The sequence below is a fragment of the Trachypithecus francoisi genome, unplaced genomic scaffold, assembly GCF_009764315.1.
Source record: "Trachypithecus francoisi isolate TF-2019V2 unplaced genomic scaffold, Tfra_2.0 Lachesis_group4, whole genome shotgun sequence".
Taxonomy (NCBI): Eukaryota; Metazoa; Chordata; class Mammalia; order Primates; family Cercopithecidae; genus Trachypithecus; species Trachypithecus francoisi.
In genome coordinates, this window is record NW_022681469.1 from 52,117,418 (window position 1) to 52,139,848 (window position 22,431).

Genomic DNA, 22,431 nt, shown 5'->3' on the forward strand with positions numbered 1-22,431 from the left:
TTCTCTGGGTATTCCAAATTGTTGTGAACATCTCAAGGTGTTAAACATTGTCGTGACTTCACTTCAGTATTCATTCATTTGGGTATTCATTCATTCATTCATTCATTCATTCAAAATAATAATCAGATTGACCTAAGGTGATAATACCCTAAAATATTTTTTAAACATTTCATTGTAGTTGCTTAGTCTCAGGGTATAAAACTTTAATCAGTAATTATTGTATTACTTTTGGAGGTTACTGCTTGGTCTTCACCTTTGATAACCCTTTTATTTGGTAGGTGTATACTGATCATTTGCTATAATGTTTTATTTCAGTTGGCTTATTCTATTTTTGACCTGGGCACATTTCTTAGTAGATTGCTATTTCTTAAATATTATATGTAACTACATGCCAATGTCGTTAGTAAAATATTATTTTAAAGGATAAAGGAATTTAGTTACATGTCTTTGTAAGTTATAAAGGCAAATCATTATAAGGTAGATACATTTTCAAAATGAAAATAATGGTACAAGTACTGAATATTTAAAATTAAATATTTAAATATTAAAATTTAGATTAAATTTAATATTAAAATATAATTAAAATATTTAAAATTAAATTTCTATTAATTTTAGTTACCTATAAATAAGTTTCTGTTTTTAATAGTGAGGATAAATTTCTTTTAGATTTGAGTAGATAAAACAGCTGGACTCTGTTGACAAAATAGAAGACATTACATGTGGCTAAACTGTTAGAATGTTAATTATCACCTATTTCCATTATTTTAGGAATATTTAGTGACCTTCATTTTTCAAAACGTATACTGTTTTTTATTTGCAATTGGAACTATTTTCTTATTATTTTGAAAAGCAATATGCATTTTTATAATCTTCCGCTGGTAGTGTTGAAGCTTTATAGGGGAATAGCTGACCAATATGAGTTGTGAGTTGCATTTCTATAGAAGTTGAGAGTAATGTGGGGAAAATTTTGTTGTGAATTTCTAAAATCTTCTGCACAGCTTTGGGTGGCAAGGCTTTGGTAATACTAAAAATGAAAATGTTGTGCTGCTATTCGTGCATTTTGAAAGTTGGGGAAAAGTATCTTGCTAGAATGCCAGCCATTAATAAAGATAACTTACACACACACACCCCACACCACACACGTTCATTTAAGCTTAAAACTAAGGCTAGAGAAAACATGGCATCAGTGGCAATATATGATGGGGATGAGGAGATTATTAACACAGCGGAGTGCTTTTCTGCCAGAGTTCAAGTAGTTGCTTATGTTTATCATCAGAATAATCCACATGAAGTAGAAGAAACCAAGGTATATAGAGAAATTTACTGACTTGAAAGGGTCTAGGTAAGTTAGCAGCAGAGTCAATGTTAAAACTGCAAACCATACTCTACTAGGAGGTTGGCCTTCTCTCTCTGGAAAATTATGAAGGTCTTGGGACTTAGAATTGGATAATCTAAATTTAGTTGCTATTTATTACCTGCATAACTTTTGGCAAGTCAAACTTCCTTTGGGTCAACTTTGATTCCTTTTGTTGAAGTGTATTTTTGTGCTTTGTTTAACTATTTGTGAGACAGTGTTTTCAAGTTATATTCAGATTATTTCTAAAAAACAAAATCTGGGGTTTGTGAGCCATAATGGTAGCTCAAGCATGGACAGTGCTCTTTATTTAGTGTACGAGTAACTTGTCTCCAAGGATAAATAAGATAATACAAACTTTTTAAAAATTGTGTACAATGCTTAGTATAATTTTATTTCCTTTATAAAAACCACAAATTGGTGATCATAAGGTATGCTGAAATCTTAACAAGATAATTCCAGCTTCCCCTGTTTTTAACAAATATGCAAATATCTCAACCACTGACTGAGAATCAGATTATATTATTTTCCTGAAAAGAATTAATAACAGGCTGGGTACAGTGGCTCGCGCCTATAATCCTAGCATTTTGGGAGACTGAGGCAGGTGGATCACTTGCGATCAGGAGTTCAAGACCAATCTGGCCAACATGGTGAAACCCTGTCTCTTTAAAAAATACAAAAATTAGGCGTGATGGCACAAGCTTCTAGTCCAGCTCCTCGGGAGGTTGAGGCATGAGAATCGCTTGAACCTGGGTGGCAGAGATTGCAGTGGGCTGAGATTGCACCGCTACCCTCCAGCCTGGGTAACACGGTGAGAGTAGATCTCAAAAAAAAAAAAAAAAAAAAATTATATCAGATTATCAATTTATGAAGATCCTTGTTTCCATAGTAACACTCAAAATTGTGCATTTAATATATTTTGTGCAATGAATATAACCTCTGTATACTAACCTAGGAGAACGGTTTGACTTCCTAATGATAGCTAAGCACTAGATACGATTCTAACCCCAAAATACAGCTTAATTAAAATCCTTTTTTAAAAGTCGTGCTTTTCTTTTTCGTTATCAATATTTTAATTGCATATCTATTTTAGTTCCTAAAAAATTCATCCTATGGGGAGTCTCTGATATTTAATTTTGTGTATTTGTCTTCTTAAATTTGGACAACTGTGACTATGACAGAGTAATTTATTGTATATTTATGTTGTACCATTGATATCAAATCATTCTTACCCAGCTTGTGACTAGTTCTGATGGCACAGTTTTGAAGATTCTCTGAGTTTGTAAATAACAACTCAGCTTTGTGAAATATTGGAATTCACCATAACTGAAAGTACTTTGAAACAATCTTAAGGTATCTATGTACAAACAATTTTAAATTGCTGAAAATCAGTTTTAAGCTATATTGCGACAAGGATCCTTTTTCAATGGATACTTAGCGTAGTAAACCTTGAACTCTCTCTGATACCGGAGCCCATAGAAAAAAGGGTTATTTTGCTTTAACGCCAATTCAGAAATTTCACTTGGCTTCTCAACTTTACATTTCTTTCACAACAAATATTTTATCAGAAAAATAGGAATGGACCATCTGCTGAACTTCCATCAAGTGGGGAGTAGCCGAAGTCGTAGAGAATCAACATTGGTGATTCATTTTCTATATGAGAATAATTGAAAACTGATTATATTTGATAAAGCACATGCATCAGAATTGCATACACTTAACAGATAGAAAATCCACAAACCATTCTTTCCCATCCTTCCCTATTTCACCTAAATTGGGCATTTACATTTTTTTTTCATTTTTATTTTTCACACTGTGTTTGTAAGTCATTTGCCAGTATCACTTACATTATAAAAATAAATACATGGCATTTCTTGCCATTTTTCCATCCATACCTACACTTTGGATCCTGTGACTTTACTACAGTTTATCCTCCCTCTGTTGTACAACTGTTGGCATGTCTACTTTGGGGCTTTGTCCAAATTATTACCTTCATATCCAGTTTTCTGGTTTACTGTTTTGACTGCTTACTATCCTTCTTTGCCTTCCTAAATATTATGGATTTTATTGATGTTTTTCTCTTATATTTTTATCAAAGAACTACACAGATAGCCATGTTTGTGCCCCATCACTCCATTGTTTTCTCTTTTCTGTTGCTTCCCTTTTTTCTTTGCATAATTCTCTTCCTCTGAATTATGCAGAATCAAATTAATTTTGTGTCGTGTCCTGAGGCCAAGTCCATTGATCAACTAGATTACATATTTAATAAAGCTATGTCAAGTCCCCTCTTTTGTGCTGTCATGACTCTTATGCTCTGCTAGGGAACACAGCTGACTGTCTACAATCTAGTGCTTCATACTAGTTATTGATACTACTTAGATACATAACATTTTTGTAAAAAGACTGCCATTCTTTATATATAGAGCCTGAGAATGGCAGAGTTTTACTGTAGGCTATAGTTCTACTATAGACTCAATAACATCCACTATACTACTTGAGTCATCCATTTGGGAAAATGAATGCATTTTAAGAGTTTAATTAATAATTCCTAAAGACTGTAATCACTGGTGTCTTTCTGCCAGGTATATTCAGCAGTGTATCTTCAGTTACTGCTACCTTCTGATCTCTGTTTAGAGGTGCAATATCTGTAAAAAGTCCTGCTGTTATTTTGATTGGTATTGCAGAGAATCTGTGGATCAGTTTGGAAAGAATTGACGTCTTAACAGTATTGAGTCTTCTAACTTATGAACACAGTATCTCTGCTATTTTTAGGGCTTTTTAAATTTATTTTGTCAATATTTTGTAGTTCTTGGCCTATAGATCCTGTACATATTTTGTTAGATTTGTATTTAATTATTTCTTTAGTGCTATTGAAGTAGCACCTAATTTTAAACAAATCCAATTGTTTATTGCTAGTATATGTAATTAGGATCATATCGAACTCATATCCTGCAACTTTACTAAATTCATATATTAGTCTTGCGAGTTTTTTTGTGTGAATTCCATGGTATTTTCTATATAGACAATTAATGTTGTCTGCAAATAGAGAGAGTTTACTTTTTCCTGAAACATGTGTGACTTATTTGTATTCTTGCCTTCTTGTACTGCCTAGGACCTCTGGTATTAGGTTGAATGGGAGTGTGTTGGGAGGAACAATCCCCATAACCCCTGAATATCCCTGAACCTTCTTGCTGGATATGCTGAGAATGCAAAGCCCTAACAGAACTACCCTTTACCCTATCCATTTCTCAGGAAGGGGTTGTAGCTAGCAACCTTGAGGAATGAAGTAATGACTCCCTAGACAAATAGAATACAAGTGGCTTGCTTTTCTTTGTGATAAAAATGGCAACTTTCCCAAGCTCAGTGCTTCAGCTGTGAAAAAAACCCATAGTACACAGAGGATCCACAGTCCCTTCGCCAGGGACTTGGAGGGCAAGGTGAATTGTCACTGATATCATGCTCATACTGCTTGCTGCATCATGGGTAATACAGTTCTTTGATTTGGACCCAGGCATCTTACATCTTATGTTAGCATCCATGAAACAGTAACAGGCTAGATTCACAGCTTATAAATAGGATAGAATCCTAGGCCCTAAACAATTTTTGACATTTTTGGCTAGAAGCATATGATGTTGACAGAGATAGGGTTTCCTGTAAGAGAAATGACAGGGCTCTTGTGGGCTGATTTAGAGGATATGAGACCAGTAGCAAATGCTCTTGTTTAAGTGGTTGAGTAGTAGTATAGAGTAAGAGTCTCCTAACGACCTGCCTGTTAATGAATTTTTTGAGGCTAAGCAGTGAGGGGTGGAATTAAATGAAACTGCTCAAATAGCGCCTTGGTTATTGCTCACTCTCTAGGCCTGGAGGAGGAAAAACTATTATTATATCAACAAAACAGCAAGCCTCAGAGCCCTAAGGCAAAAGGCAATATGGCTGTAGCTGCTGAATCAAGGGCTTCTGAGAGCTAACATAAAAGATATCAGCAATGAGGGTGTGGAGCTTTGGGTAGACTGAGTATATTATAAGTTCATTTGTGGAGTCTGAGTGGGCAGCCACTTGAAATTGAATGTAAATGCAGTCTTGCTGACTGGTACATGGCTGCTCTTTCACTTTGTGGACTCTCATTTTTCTCTCCCCACTCTATTCTAACCTCACCTGCTTAAGATAAAAGCCAAATATGGTAGGGAACCTCAGGGAGGGAGAGGAATTCAGACTTTTTTAGCTATGTTGAATAGAGATGCTCAATTCGCCATCCTATGTGGTCCCCTGGGGAAAAAGCACGGTAGATGTCAAGGTAGGCTGAAGGCACTGAGGACTGCAGGGTGGAGTTCCAGCAGCATGCACAGGGGCAAATTAGAGACCACTAGGCCCAAGCACTTCCAGGAGCACAGCATCACCCTGGATTGAGAAACCAAAGCAGAAGAAAAGCCTTCCCACCACCACAGTCCTCTGTAGGATAGATTCCCCCGCTACGTTGTCTTCCCCATGCTCCTGGTTAGGAAATAATGTAAGTCTCCTGGCAGCTATGGCTGTAGTCCCTTTTGTGCATATGTTAAATTCCTTGGTCTGTGTTCCTACAGGGGGTGAAACACTCCAATTTTAAAAAGCTGAAATGTAGCTGGAGCCTCTGGGCCTATTCAGTGTACTATTGTTTTGGGTTCCTCTGCTAAATGTATAACTGGTATTGATAATTTTGTGTTCTTACACTGTGAATACTTACAGATTCAGGGGAGATTCTCCTATTCATGGGCTGCTGCATGTAGAGAGGTGTTCCGCTGTCCCCTCCCTAGGTGATTCAGCAAAAATAGTGTAGCATCCCAGGAGGGAAGAAAAGAAAATCACAACTTTGGTTAAAGGCTCCATGACTGCTGGAGAATTCAGACCATTTCCCAGTACAGCAGTGCCACCTGCCTGACCCAGCTACCAAGTGCACCTCTTTTGAAAAGGCAGATGCAGCTTTGAAAAGGGATGCAGCTGGCCTGGCCTTTGTATCATTTTGGCTTTCCATGAAGTAGAACCTACCCCTTTTGGGGAAAAGCTTATTTCTCACTTTGCCACCTGAAGCAAAGCAGTTGACTCATTACGCCGCTGTATTTAAGGAATTTCTTGTAAAAAACTGAGTCTGTTTCACCTGTGGTTCAGCCCAATTAAAAACTGATGCAGTTGTTCAGGGTCGGTGCCAGCTACAGAAAAGTGAGAGTGGATTCCATCACTCCATTCTTATAGCTTTGACCAGTATGCCCCTTGATTAACCTTGTTATATTTTTACTGGCTCCTGGCCTGTTGCCGATAGCCTAACCTTCAGGTCAGCTGTTAGGAGACTGACAGATTAAAAACAACTTTTCTTTGGTACTGCAAACTGTGAAAATAAATTATAGCCGCCAGTCAGACAGTCTGGCTTACTCAAACCTGTACCTCCTAGATTGCCATCATTTCTGCCTGAATTCGTTATTGTATCAGATATGGTAATAAATCCATCATAATAGTCTGGGCAATCATTGTGTCCTGGTTTTGGGGAATAGGGACTTCAATCAGTATCCCATCCCTGCTTCCATTTGTAGGATGAATTCCTTTTCCTCCTGCATGGCTACAAATTTTTTTTTTTTTTTTTTTTTTTTTTTTTAGGCATTTTTCTTCTCCTAGTTCTAATGCGTTTTCAACAGTGCTCAAAGCATAATGGGGTTGTTGCCCTTACCTCTGGGATTTAAGGCTCCCCTCTACCCCCTTACTCCCCATGTTAAAGATGGTAGAAAGGATCCAGCCTGGACTTCCTGCTTTCTCTCAATGGCTTCATGCTTCCCCCAAGCCTGCACCACGACAAATGCTTTCTCAGGACTTTCACCATACACTCAGTCTTTTTGTGTATGCCTGTGAACATCTGGTGAGATCTTTGCAAAAGTCCGTGAATGGGTATGAATTCCTTTTGTGTCTGTAGATTCCCTAGCTTCTATATTTTCTTGCTAACACAGTTTTGACTGAATTATTCTTACTGGTGTCCAATATTGTCTTCCCCAGGTACTCAAGTACTCATGTCCCATGTGTCCTGCCTTTCATTAGAATTTGGATTGGTTGGTTTCCCAGTAACCACAGCACTCTGATGAGTTCAAGAAGTTTCTATTTGTAGATCATTTGTTTTTCCCTTGTTCTTTTTTGTAGTTACAATGTGAGCTATGTTCTATCCAGCTTTGTGCATCTCATGGAAGCTGAAGAATACCTTCTGGGATTTTAATTGATAACACAGTGAACCTGTCTATTCTGTTAGGGAACATTCACATCTTTGTATTGAGTCCTCTGATCTTTAAACATGGTATATTTCTCAATTTATTTAGGTTGTCTTTAATTTCAGTAATATTTTGTAATTTTAAGTGTAGAGGTCTCACACATATTTTGTCAAGTTGGGTAGTGCTAGACTCATAACATTTTTGATACTATTATAAATAATATTTAAAATTTTGATTTTGTTTATATAAAGAAATATTGTTGAATTTTGAATGTTGAACTTAAGCCATATGATTTTGCCAAACTCATTTATTTATTCTTTTCTTTATTCCTTACGATTTCCTTCTTAGAGAATTATATTTGAATAAACAAAGGTTTATGTCATAGTTTTCAATCTTAAATCTGTTTTGGTCTTGCCTTATTGCCATAGCCAAGACCACAAGTAATATTGAGTAGAAATGGTGAGAGCAGACATAATTGCTTTTTTCCATGTCTTCAGGGGGAAAGTATTCAATCTTTCATTATTAGGTTTGATGCTAGGTGTAGGGTCTTTATGGATATCATTTTTCAGGTTGAAAGTTTCCTTCTTAGTTGAGAATGTTTATCAGGAATGCATATTACATTATTTAAGATTTTTTCCATTTAATGAGAGCTCATATGGTTTTTCTCATTTAATCTAATAACATGATAAATTACATGGATTTTTTTTAATGTTAAGCCAACCTTGCATTTTTGACATAAACCTATTTTGATAGTACTACCTTTTTAGATATTGCTTGATTGTATTGACAATTATTTTTTAAAAATCTTTTGCCTATGTATTCATAAGGCCTATTGGTCTGTCATTTTCTTTTATTGTAATGTTTTGATCTGGTTTTGGAATCAGGGCAATGCTGGATTCAAATGAGTTGAAAGATGTTCTTTTTCTCTAATTTTGAAAATATTTTTGTAAGATCAGTGTTAGTCCTTTCTTAAATGTGTAATAAAATTCCCTAGAGAAGACATTTGAGCCAAGAGGTTTTATGTTGTTTAAAGTTTTAAATTACAAATTCAAATTATTTAATAGATAATAGATTCGTATTTTCTATTTCTTCTGTGTCTGTTTTGATGATATATGTATCTTTTGAATAATCAGTTTACATTTAAAAGTTGCTAAATTTATTAACATCATCAACTTGTTTTTAATATTTCCTCATTGTATTTTAATTATCTATAGGATCTGTACAGATATCTTCCCTTTCATTACTGATATTTGACAATTTGTGTCATCTTTCTTTTTTTTCTTTTTGAGTTTGCCTACAAGTTTACCAGTTTTTTCAATCTTCAGAAATAACTAGCTTTTGATTTCTTTGTTCTTAATGAACAATGTTGTTATGTTCTTTTTCTGTTTTATTGATTTCTGCTCTTTAGTATTTCCTTTCTTCTCTACTTTGGTAAAAGTTTCATCAATTTAAATTTTTTTTCTGGTATGTGGTTCAGTATTGTTTTACCAACATTCCACAACTTTGAATGTCTTATTTTATATCACTTAGTTCAGTATGCTTTCTAATTTTCCTGAAGTATCTCTTTGCTGTTATATGGGTTATTTCAAAGTATGTTGTGTTTTTTTTTCTTTTTGAGGCAGAGTTTTGTGCTCTCACCCAGGGTGGTATGATTACTGCTCACTGTAGCCTTGACCTCCTGGACTCAAGAGATTCTCCCACCTCACCCTTCCAAGTAGGTGGCACTACAGGCATGTGCTACCACGCCCAGCTAATTTTTGTATTTTTTGTAGAGACAGGGTCTCACTGTGTTACCTGGGCTGGTCTTAAACTCCTGGACTCAAGCAATCCTCCCACCTCATTCTCCAAAAGTGTTGGGATTACAGGCATGAGCCACCGTGCTCAGACAAAAGTGTATTTTCTAATTTTTAAATACTTGGTGATTTTTCAAAGTTTTTTGTTATTGGTTGCTAATTCAATTTCATTATGGTCAGAGAACTTGATTTGTATGATTTCTGTTCTTTTAAATTTGTTTAGGTTAGTTTAATGGCTCAGTATGTAATCTATCTTGGTGATTGTGCTGTGTACTCTTGAAAATAATGTGCTTTCTCTCATTGTTCGGAGTAGTGTTCTATAAATGTCAAATAGGTCTAGTTAATGATAGTATTGTAAAATCTTCTCTAGCCTTACTGATGTTTTTACTGTTCTATTAACTTTTTTTTTTTTTTTTTCTCCCTGAGCCAGAGTCTTGCTGCATCACCCAGGCAGGAGTACAGTGGTGCTATCACAGTTCACTGCAGCCTCAACCTCCTGGGCTCAGGCAGTCCTCCTGCCTCTGCCTCCCAGGTAGCTGGGACCACAGGTGTGTTCCACCGTACCTGGCTTTTTTTTTTTCTTTCCAATAGATATGGGAGTCTCCTTATGTTGCCCAGGCTGGTCTTAAACTGCTGGGCTTCAAGGATCCTCCTGCCCTGGCCTCCATGAGTGCTGGAATTACAGTTGTGAGCCACCACACCTGGCCCTGTTCTATTAGCATTTAAAATAAAGATAAGTTATTTTTTTTTTACTGAAAAAAAGAGTTGTGAAATCCCTACCTATAATTGTGGATATGTCAGTTTTAGTTTTTTGACTTCATCTGGTTTTTGTTTCATGTGTTTTTATCGGGTACATGCACGTTTAGGATTGCTATGAAATACGTGGCTTTGTGCTCAATGATAATCCTTTTCTCCTATCAATATAGCTATTCCAGGTTCATTCTATATAGTTTGCATCATATATATAGATTGTTTTTTAACCTTCACTTTCAACTTGTGTATTTTGGAGGTTTATTTTCTGTTGACAGTAATGGTTTGTTTTTGCTTTTTAAATCCAATTTGATTTTTGTCTTTTAATTGGAGTACAGAGTATTTGTATTTAATCTAATTTTCATATGGTACCTTGTTCATTTTTTCTCTTCCTACCCTTTTTTGGATTTTTACAATTCCATTTTACCTTCTCTGCTGACTTATTAGCTGTATATATATAATAATATAAATGTGTGTGTATATATGTGTATATAATTTATGTATATATAACATGCATATATGATATATGAAATATATGCATGTTATATATGTATATATTATATGTATATATAAAAATATATTTTGTGTGTGTGTATGTATTTTTTTTTTTAGACAAAGTCTCACTCTGTTGCCCAGGCTGGAATGCCGTGGAATGATCTTTGCTCACTGCAGCTTTGACCTCCAAGGCTCAAGAGATCTTCCTGCCTCAGCCTGCTGAGTAGCTGGAACTACAAGCACTCACCCAGGGTGACCACCTGGCTGATTTTTGTGTATTTTGGTGTAGATGGAATCTTGCTATGTTGCCTAAGGCTGGGGTCTTGAACTCCTGGCCTCATGTGATCCTTCTGTATTGGCTTTCCAATGTGTTGGGATTACAGATGTGAGCCACTGCACCTGGCTCAGCTATATCTTTTAAGTTTTCTTGTTTTAATGGTTGTTTTAGGTTTTATGATACACATGCTTAACTTATTACAGTCTGCTTTCAAGTAATAGCACATCATGTATAATGTTAGAACCTTACTATTAATACAATGTAATTTCTTTTGGTCCCTTCCATCTTTTCTGCTGTTTTTTACTTCATAATACAGTGTCACTATTTTTGTTTTAAATAGCCAGTTATCTTTCAGTTTTTAAAAAAGTTTATATTTATCCACATATTTACAATGGCATTGTTCATTCCTTTTTGTACATCAGAGAAACCTTCTGGTATATTTTCCATCAGCCTAAAGAACTTACTGTGTCAGTTTTTGTAGTGCAGAGTTGTTTGCAACAAATTGTTTCTGTTTTTCTTGTCAAAGTATGTTCCTTTTGTCTTCATTTTTGACTTTCACTCAATATATAGCTCTACACAGACAGTTTATTCTTCCATCATTCAAAAAATATTTTGTTGTTTTATGGCATGCTTGGTTTCTGATGAGAAGTCTGTGATCATTCTTATCTTTGTTCCTCAGTTCTGTGATGTATCTTCTTTCCTCTAGCTGTAAGAGTTCCTCTTTATTTCATTGTTTTTATAATTTTCATTGTGATGTACCTTGGTGTAATTTTTTGTGTGTGCTGTCCTTCCTTGCTTGGGGTTCACTGATATTCATGGATCACTGTTTTTGTTGTGGTTGTTGCTGCTATTGTTATTTGTTGTTTTTGTTTTTTCATCAAGTTTGAAAAAATTATTTCATTGTTTCTTCAAATTTTTTTTTCTTAGAACATTATTCTCTTTCTTAGACTTCAAAAACTCCTATTTTAGGCCGGGTGTGGTGGGTCGCACCTGTAATCCTAGCACTTTGGGAGGCCAAGGCTGGGGGGATCACAACATCAGGAGATCGAGACCATCCTGGCTAACATAGTGAAACCCCATCTCTACTAAAAACACAAAAAATTAGCCAGGTGTGGTGGCGGGCACCTGTAGTCCCAGTTGCTTGGGCAGCTAAGGCAGGAGAAAGGCTTGAACCCGGGAGGCAGCACTTGCAGTCAGCTGAGACTGTGCAACTGCACTCCAGCCTGGGTGACAGAGCAAGACTCCGTCTCAAAAAAAAAGCAAAGTAACAAACAAAAACTCATAATTTAGACTTGGTATTTTTCCACATGTCATTGAGGCTTTGTTCTCTCCCCCCCGCTCATAGCTTTAATTTGTTTGGGTAGTTTTGATTGCTCTGGTTCCTGTTTCATCACTCGTTTTATCTTTTGTAGTGTCTGATTTGTTGTTAAGGCCCTCTAAGGAACTTTTCAGTTCAAATATTGTGTTTTTCAGCTCTGGAAAGTTTTATTTGATTAATTTCTATAGTTATAATTTCTCTCTATTGTGTTCATGTATTTCTTTAAATCTGTTTTTAATAGATATTTTAATATCTTTGTCTTATAATTTTGTCATCTTTTTTGCATCCTAGTATTTCTAATAATTTTTTATTGGATGCTGGTCATGGTGTTTGAATACTATGAATGGATTTTGTTATCCAATAGTGAATGTTGTACTTTGTTCTGTCAGGCAGTTAAGTTACTTGTGGGTCAACTTGATCCTTTCACACTTGTTTTTAAGCTATATTAGGGCAGCTTTAGAGGAACATTTATTCTAAGGCTAGTTTAGCCCTACTGTTAAGGCATACTCCTTCATAGAGCCATATTGAATGCTCCTGTTATTTAATGGTATCTCCCGTTTTAGCATTCCAACCTAGAATATTTTGCAGTATCCTGTGAGTTTGAGACTTGATCAGTTTTGCAGAGTTTCTGGTAGTGGTTCTTTGCCTGGCCTTTTTGAGTCTCACTGTGTACATTTATAACTTAGTATTTCTTTGAAGATTCAGGAGTCCCTATATAGAATTTTCTGGTACTGTTTCTCTGCTTAGCTTACCTTTTTTCTGTTATTCTGACCTGAAAATTCCAGGTTTCTCAGCCTTCCTTAACTCAAATTTGTCCCTTCAACTCATTGAGTTCATTGTGTTTACTGAGATTTTCCCCTTACATTATAGGGGAAAGTATATTTAGCAGAAAGCCAGAGTAATCACAGGGCTCAATCATGTGTTTTTTAGGGGTCACAGTCCTGCATTGCCTGTTGTCTAGTATCTAAAAAAGTAGTTGCATAAATTCTGTCCCATTTTCTAGTTGCTAGGGTAAATCCTATACCAATTAATTCCGTTAGATTGGAAGTAGAAGTTTTAAATCTGTTTTTAAAACTTAGTTGTCATGGCACTTCTTTTAGCAATTATGAACTACCTTGAGGCATTTCTTTTACTGCTGTCTTACAGTTACGTCTTAAAGTTATTGAAAATCTTTGGTTGTTGTTTTTCTTTTTACTCCTTGTTTCTTATGTTAGAACCAATAGGTTAGTAATATTCTGAATCATGCAAGTCTGATTCTTGGTGTTTAAAATATCTGCTCTGGGCCAGGCACAGTGGCTCATGCCTGTAATCTCAGCACTTTGGGAGGCCAAGACGGGCAGATCACTTGGCATCAGGAGTTCAAGACCAGCCTGGCCAACATGGTGAAACCGTGTCTCTACTAAAAGTAAAAAGAAAATTAGCCAGGTGTGGTGGTGTGTGTCTGTAGTCCCAGCTGCTTGGGAGGCTGAGGCACAAGAATCACTTGAACGTGGGAGGCAGAGGTTGCAGTGAGCAGAGATAGCACCACTGCACTCCAGCCTAGGTGACAGAGTGAGACTCTGTCTCAAAAACAAAAGAAACAAACAACAGATCTGCTCTGGACAGTTTTCTTTCATAAATGCTTCCATAATTGTTTTGTTGTTAGAGGAAAAGATTATGTGCTGGAGAAAAAAATCATAAACTATACAAATTTATGCCTTATGATTTCTAGTCATTTTCTTCTCTCTCTCTTACGGGTATTATTATACATACCAGCAGTTAGCAAACTTTTTCTGCAAAAGGCCAGATAATAAATATTTTAGGCTTTCTGGGCTATATACAGTCTATGTCACATATTCTTTGTTTTCTTTTTTGACCTTTTAAAAATGTAAAAACATTCTCAGCTTGAGGGCTGAGACCACCACCACTTTGTTCACATAACCTTCTCCTTTCATTTTTTACCAGAAGACCTTACCTCTTACTTTATTGCAAAAACAAATACATTTTATCAACTTTTTGCTTCCTGTGCGTCTCATCTCAAAGCGTATCTAGACCTTCAATTATTTGTCCATCTTTCGTTCTTGTGTTGAGGGAAGATAGATGCATGTCCTTTCGTTTAAGCCTAAACCCACTTTGTGGATTTCCCTTCCAAATTCATTCACACATTGTTCCAGTTTGCACTCCTATGTATTATCTTCCCTGACTCTTTCAGCTGTACTTGGTTAACATGTGCAAATTTGCTCTGTTCTCACTTTATTTCTGCTGCTTTAAATTTTGTATTCATGCCATCCACCACTACAGCTTATCTTATTATGTACTTTTAGTTGAGTTTAAATTGCAAATGAAAAAAATAATGGTCTTTAAACTGTAGTTAAACTACTTAGGTATAAGGTGTTTTACATATTCATTTCTGAGTCAATCTTGGCCACATTTTCTTTATTTCATAAATTAACAGCTTTTTTTTCCCTCCAGTGACAACATATTAAAATGTATTAGAACATCTCAATCAAAAATCTTCTGTGATGGGGAAGGAAATACTCTCTAAAAAGCGAAATATCAAGTACAGATTTTTTTTTCTTTTTAATTTTAGGAATCAGACTAGATCTAGGCACATTGTGTTGCAGGCGTCACCTCACAAATCTGCCAACGCATGTCTTTTCTGAGCTTCAACACAGCTGCTGTCCTAACCAGCAGCTCTCCTTTCCTCTCCTTGATAGTGGTTTACATTGGTGTTTTGGTTTATGTTGGGGAAGGAAAAATACAAAAGAATCTCTTTTTCATTTTTCTTATGATACTGTGGGTTTTAAAAAACTGTAATGTGAGTTAAGTAGCAGTGGCTTCTTCAGGATCATCCTTATACTAAGAAACACAAAGGGCATTAAGTGTTTTAAATATAGATAAGTCCGTTTATATAAAAAATACTTTAAAGAATAAGATTACTTGTAAAGAATAAAGACACATTTAAAAACTACATGTTCTTACAACAATTTGTTCTATTCTTTTTTCCCTGTAACACAGTTATTCCTCCCCCGCTCCCCACACAACAGATTTGTAATGTAAGAATAGAATCATGGTGCAGCCTGCAACTCCCAGAGGTAAAACACACAGTACTAGACTTCCATCTGTAGATTTTACTTTTCAGATTTCATGTCATTTTCTCAGAGTTAAATTGAAATTTAAAATCATTTTAAGCTTTCAAGGATTGTATTCATGTTGTTCTTTTAAGTGGTTTCATCATACTTTATTTTGTGTTAGATATTTTATTAAGCATAATTTTATTATTTTTGAATTATATACACTGTACAGCTGCTTGTGTCTTAAATTTTAATTGCTTGCTTACCATATTGAATTAGTTTTGAAATATTCTTTTACTGTTGAATATTTCCCTTTTTGATGAACTTAAAATAGTATCATTAATGAATTTTTTAATCTATTTGAGTAAATTTCTTATTTGTTTTGATTTGGATATTTCACATATACAAGCATAACTCAGAATTATTCAAAATTGAAGAAATGTGGTATGAATGATCTGAAGGATCAGTAATACAATAATTTAATATTTTTAAATTTATGTTTGACATTGCACTTGGATTTGGAAACATTTAGCCTAAAATAAAGACAATTTATTGGTATTATAATAGTTGTGTTAAGTATTTGAATCTTTTGAATCACAGATGAACTCTTATACTAGTAGAATCAAAATCTGTGCCATATTGTGCTCTCTTTTTGAACATGTGATGTAATGAAGATATTTCAGATAAGTTAAAAATACAATTGTTTTGCTAGCTTTAGAAAGGAGACCAGTAAAAGTGTTATTTGACTGATGTAATCTGGAGAAAATTGCTCTGTGAAAACATTAGGTGATTTTACATTTGAGATTTTGACTGTTTCTTCCTTGTTATAGAAGATTCTTAATTTATAGTAATTTGTTTATTTGCTGAGGCAAGAGTATAAAATACATTTGGTTTTGTTGATGTTCGGGAAGAGAGTCTAGCTAATGTATGAGTTTAGCTTTGCTTACTTTCCCAATTTCATCCTTGTTAATTCTCTATATATTCCTCAGATTCTCATTATTGATAATATGCAGCAACTCTCAAGACTCACATTTAAAAACTGGGAAAATCTTGAAATTCCTATTATTTATATGTATGGAATGTACTATATTAATATGAGAGATTTAACTCCTGTACTTTCAGCTGTAATGCTTACTCACTTTTATTTTGTAGACGTGACTATTGTTTAGCTTATTTTCAAAATCACCATAGGAAGGTCTGATTGCTTGGTTAAACATTTAACAAATATTCATTACATTCTTTGTGTCTAATAGGGTGTAAGGTGCTAAGGGAACAGTGACTATGCATTTGTAATTTAGTAAAAGATGCAGATGAATACACTATGATAGTATACAGTAAGTGCAATACTAAAGATTAAGTATAAGGTGCTATGCAGTCACATAAGACAGACACTAGTCTGCAGGGAAATGGTCATGGAAAGCTCTCCAGAGGAAGTGGATAAACTAGATATGAAGAATACCTAAGTATTTGCCAGATCAAGGCGATGGGTGCTTGTTCAGATTGGTGAAAGTATATCATACAAAGAGACAGCCTTTCCTAGAAAAAATTTAAGATGGGGAATACAAGAAAAGGACAGTGTATTAGTCCATTTTCACACTGTTGATAAAGACATACCTGAGACTGGGAATTAAAAATGGTTTAATGGACTTACAGTTCCACATGGCTGGGGAGGCCTCACAATCATGGGGAAAGGCAAGGAAGAGAAAGTCATGTCTTACATGGATGGTAGGGGGCAAAGAGAGCGCTTATGCAAGGAAACTCCCATTTTTAAAACCATCAGAAACTCCTATTTTCAAAACCATCAGATCTTGTGAGACTTATTCACTATCAAGAGAATAGCATGGGAAAGACCTGCTGCCACGATTCAGTTACCTCCCACCGGGTTCCTCTCATGACAGGTGGGAATTGTGGGAGTTACAATTCATGGTGAGATTTGGGTGGGGATGCAGCCAAACCATATTAGACAGGGAAGCGTTGAGAGATAGGGCCAAATATTATATGGCCATCCAAGCCATATTAGGGAATTTCAGCTTTTACAGGAGAGTATTGATGACTCCAAGGGAGTAATGTAACAGACTTGCATTTTAGAAAGATCACTCTGACAACAATGTCAAATGGATTGGAATATTGGGAGCATAATTAGAGATAGGGAAGTCCAGTATGCCAGGCAAGAGCATCATGGTGATAAGAATTGAGGGAGTAGCATTGAGGATGGAACAAAATAGTAGGATCTATTTTAAGGAGATACAGAAGCTGTGAGGTGTGGTTAAAGAAGTAGGGCTGACTTGCAAAATTAAATGGATAGTAGGTCTACTCACTGAACCATTCTTAGGAGGAATGGTTTTGTGAGAGATGATTGTATGTACATAGTTAATCCTTGAACAATGTGGGGGCTAGGGGTGCTGACTCCCCATGCAATCATAACTTTTGACTCCCCAGAAACTTAACAGCTAATAGCCAGTTGTTGACTGGAAACCTTACCAATAACATAAATAGTTGATTAACACATACTTTACATGTTATTTGTATTATATACTGCATTCTTACAGTAAAATAAGCTAGAGAAAAAATGTTATTAAGAAAATCATAAGAAAGAGAAAATATATTTAATGTTCATTAATTGGAAGTGGATCATCAAAAATTTTCATTCACATCGTGTTCATGTTGAGTCGGCTGAGGAGTAGGAGGAAGAAGGGTCGGTTTTGTCTTAGGGTGGCAGAGGCAGAAGAGATGGAGGAGGTAGAAGAGTAGGCAGGAAAGGCAGGCACACTTGGTGTAACTTGACAGAAGTACATGGCAATTTCTGTCTGACTTTCTGCTTTTTCATTTCTCTAAAAATGTTTCCGTATGGTACCAATCCTTTCACCATTTGCTTTAGTTTCAGCGCCTGTAACGTAGAAGGGTCCATGTTATAAAAAAAGTCAAAAGTAGTCTTGAATAATTGGAACTCTTCTGCTGGATTGTCTAATGTCAGTTTGTTTTCTGGCACTGCTTCTTCTACATCTTCTTCCTCATCTTCTGGCACTGGTTTGGAAACTCTACTGAAACCTTCACCCCTGCCATCTTTTTCTCATATCTACTATCTCTTTCATGGTTTCTTTGATTGGCTCTGTGGTAAATCCTGTGAAGTCATGCACAACGTATGGATCCAGTTTTCTTTGGTAGTAATTTATTGTTTTAGGCTTGATGGTTTTCATGGCTTTTTCTGTAACAGCGATGGCTCAATGGGGTAATCCTTCCAGACTTAAATTATGTTCTCTCTATTGGAGTTCTCTTCCATAGCCTTGATAGCCGTTTCCATAGAACACCATGTGTAATGAGCCTCAAAAGTCCTTACGACACCAAATCTAGGTGTTGAATTAGAGTTGTTGTGGTTTGGGGCAAGCAGTCTACTTTGATGCCCTGGATGTTGAACCTCATGCAGTTCTGGGTGGCCAGGGGGATTGTCTGATATCAGAATAACTTTAAGGCAAGGTACTGACTTCAGGGACAAACCAACAATGGAAGCAATCAAGAAAAGGTGTTCTCATTGTCCAGGCCTTCCTGTTGAACAGCCAAAAGATGGGCAGTGGTGTTTATCTTTTTCCTTTAAATCTTGGGGTTAGTAGCTTTAATAGATAAGGGCAATCCTCCTGATCATAAACCTACCTGCATTTGCACAATACAGTGGAGTTAGCCCATCTCTTACTGCCTTAAATCCCAGTGATTACTTTTCTTCCTTAGTAACAAATGACCTTTATGACATGTTTTTCCAAATAGGGTACTTTTGTCCACATTGAAAACCTGTTCAGGCAGATATCCTTTCTCCTCAGTGATTTTCTTAATAGCACCTGGGAACTCATCTGCTTCCTCTTGAGCAGCAGAAGCTGCTTCTCCTGTTATCTTGATTTTTTTGTTCTTGTTACATAAATTAACCCTTTATTCTAGGCTAGTGATGTCTCAAACGATTCTAGGCTAGTGATGTCTCAATTTCTTCAGTCTTTTAATGGCCAACTTTGCATGTTGGTGGAAGTGGCATTGTAGATCCAGGCACCATCAGCTACTATTTTCGTGTAGGAACCACAGTGTAAGATCCCCAGTGCTTGTTTCTTCATCTTGGTTTAGCCACAAAAGGAGCAAGTGTACTTGGCAGGATGGCTGATTTCCGTTTTCTTCAGTGTTTTCCGGAGGGAGGTACCATGGCAATCCCATATTTACCAATGATTTCAACCTACTTGGTGAGTTTTAGCAGTGTAGCTGTGAACTAGGCATAAGCCCAGGGAGGACTATCTTGATATTTTTAAAGCTGCACCCCTTTCTAAAATTATTAAACCATCCTTTGCTGGGATTAAATTCTTCAGTTTTAGATCCTTTACCTTCCTTTTGCTTTAAGTTGTCATATGACTTCACTATTTCTTGAATCATATAGGTGTGCCTTTTTTATAGCAATCATGCACCCACATAAAAGCTACATTTTCAATACGAAATAAAAAGATATTTTGCAGAAAGTGCTGCTGTAGCTGCAGCAGTGGCTTCACAATTTTTCTTTTCTTTTCTTTTTTTACAGTGGTCCTTGTGCCGGATTCATTTGTCTTGAGATAGTGGGCAACCATAGCTGCAAGTCTCAAAATTCAGCACATATCAAGCAATTCTTTTTCTTGTAATGTCTTGTCTTTTCTCTGCTTCTTGAAAACACTTCCAATAACATCACTAAAGACACTTCATATGGGTCCTATGAAGTTATTCAAGTTTTATGGTATTGCATTAAAAACTATGAAAAATAAGTGAGAACTGCAAGAGATCACTTTCTATTGTGATAACACAATTTACTGGAGAGAGACAAACTGCTCAAGCGAAGATGTTAGCATCACTTAACGTTTAAGGCGATAATTGTAACACTTGAGATCACAGCAGTAGCAGGAGGATGTGGCTACCAAATTATTACAGTAGTACAGTATGTACTACAGTTAATTTCTTTTTCTTTTTTCTTTTACTTTAAGTTCTTGGATACATGTGCCGAACGTGCAGGTTTGGATACATGTGCAGAATGTGCAGGTGTGCATGTGCCGTAGTGGTTTGCTGCATCTATCAACCCATCATCTAGGTTTTAAGTCCTGCGTGCATTAGGTATTCATCCTAATTCTCTCCCTCCCCTTGCTCTCCATCCCTTGGCAGGCCCTGGTGTGTAATGCTCCCCTTCCTGTGTCCATGTGTTCTTATTGTTCAACTCCCACTTATGAGTGAGAACATGTGGCGTTTGGTTTTTGTACTATAGTTAATTTTGTGCAGTTGTGATTTAATACCATATCTTTATGTTTGTTTACATTTTTGTCAACTGTGAATGGTGCCATGTATGGTCTGCAAGTGTTTTCATAAGTTTTGATAAATTTTAATTTTTATAATATATTTGTGTATATTTTATGGTAGTGATGAAATAGACTAGTATCTGCATATATTTTATATATTCATGACATACCTTTTTCTTAATTTTTTTTGATATTTCTAGGCTGTATGGTTCATCTGCAAGTTTTTTCAAATTGTTGCATCAAATCTCCAAAAAAATTTCCAATGTATTTATTGGGAAAAAAATCTGTGTATATGTGGACCTACACATTTCAAACCTATTCAAGAATCAAGTGTACTCTGGGCCATGTTGAATTTGAGTTGCTTATTAGACATCCAAGTGTAGACAGCTAATAGGAAACTGTATATGTGGATTTGAAGTCCTGGAGAAAGAAAGGGGCAGAAGACACAGATTTGAAAGTTGCCACAAAGAGAGGGTAAGTGAATATGTAAGAAGTACAGAGTTGTATTCCCCAAAGGGAGTGGAAATAGTACAGCTATCCTGAGGAATTCTAATATGTAAGGGGTGAGCGTAGGAAGAGAAGACCAAAAGGAGACTAACAGGCATTACCTAGAGGTGGGATGGTATGAGATAATGGAATCTAAGAAAGCACGGTGTTTTAAGGATGAAATATCAACATTGTAGATGAGAGTTGAAGAGTAGCCTTAGGATTTAGCCAAAAAAAGAAAGAAAGAAAAAACATGGTTGATGACCTCTGCAAGACAGCATCAGGAATATGGTAATTACACAAGTATTGAGATGAAGGTGAACATTAATGTGATCTCATTTTTCATATGCCTCTTTCAATGAAGAAGTAATTTCAGCTGTTCAACAATATAACATTCCATGTTTTGGGCAAGGAGGGTGTCAGTAAGAATATTATTATTATTATTATTATTATTATTATTATTATTATTATTTTTGAGACAGAGTCTCACTGTCGTCCAGGCTGGAGTGCAGTGGCATGATCTTGGCTTACTGCAACCTCCACCTCCCAAGTTCAAGGGATTCTCCTGCCTCAGCCTCCCATGTAGCTGGGATTACAAGTGTGTGCCACCACGCCCAACTAATTTTTGTGTTTTTAGTAGAGATGGGGTTTCACCATGTTGGCCAGGCTGGTCTCGAACTCCTGAGCTCAGGTGATCCACCCACCTCAGCCTCCCAAAGTGCTGGGATTACAGGCGTGAGCCACTGTGCCCGACTGTCAGTAAGAATAAAATAAAATTGTGGGAAGTTGTTTTTGAAGACTTTATAATCCAAATAAAAGCCTGATTTATGAAATGGTATAACCTGAAACTTTAGATTGTAAAAGAAAAAGATAAAGAGATGTCATAATATAGCTTGAATTTGAAATAACTGGGATTTAATCTAAACTACCAATGATTTGGAGTTTCATCTTATAGATAATATATGGTTATTGACAGAGTATTATGAGATACTATATGAAAAATACTATAATGCCTATAGCCTCTAATGTAATACCTGTCAAGTGTGTGTGTTTGTATGTAAATATGTGATATACTGAACACCTTATTTATAACTGTATATACTGGTTAATAACTTTATGGCACTTTTCCTCTTCGTATGTATATTACCGTGTGACAAAGTGAAAGTTTAAAACAACAAACATTTATGAAATTACATCATTTCTGAATAATAATAGCCACCTAAAGATGTCCATGTCCTGTTTCCTAAAACCTGCAAATACTTTACATTATGTGGTGAAAGAGACTTTGAAAATACGGTTACAATTATGGACCTAGTTATGGGCTTAGTCTAATACATGAGACCTTAAAAGTAGAGAACTTTTCCCAGCTGATGTTGGAAGAGATGAGTCAGAGAGGTGA

At 35.9% G+C, this 22,431-nt stretch overlaps 1 protein-coding gene across 3 annotated transcripts in view; it reads left to right on the forward strand.

Annotated features, from left to right (window-relative positions):
• COG5 (component of oligomeric golgi complex 5) overlaps positions 1-22,431 on the forward strand; it is a 378,471-nt gene that overhangs the window by 97,322 nt on the left and 258,718 nt on the right. The window lies entirely within an intron of this gene.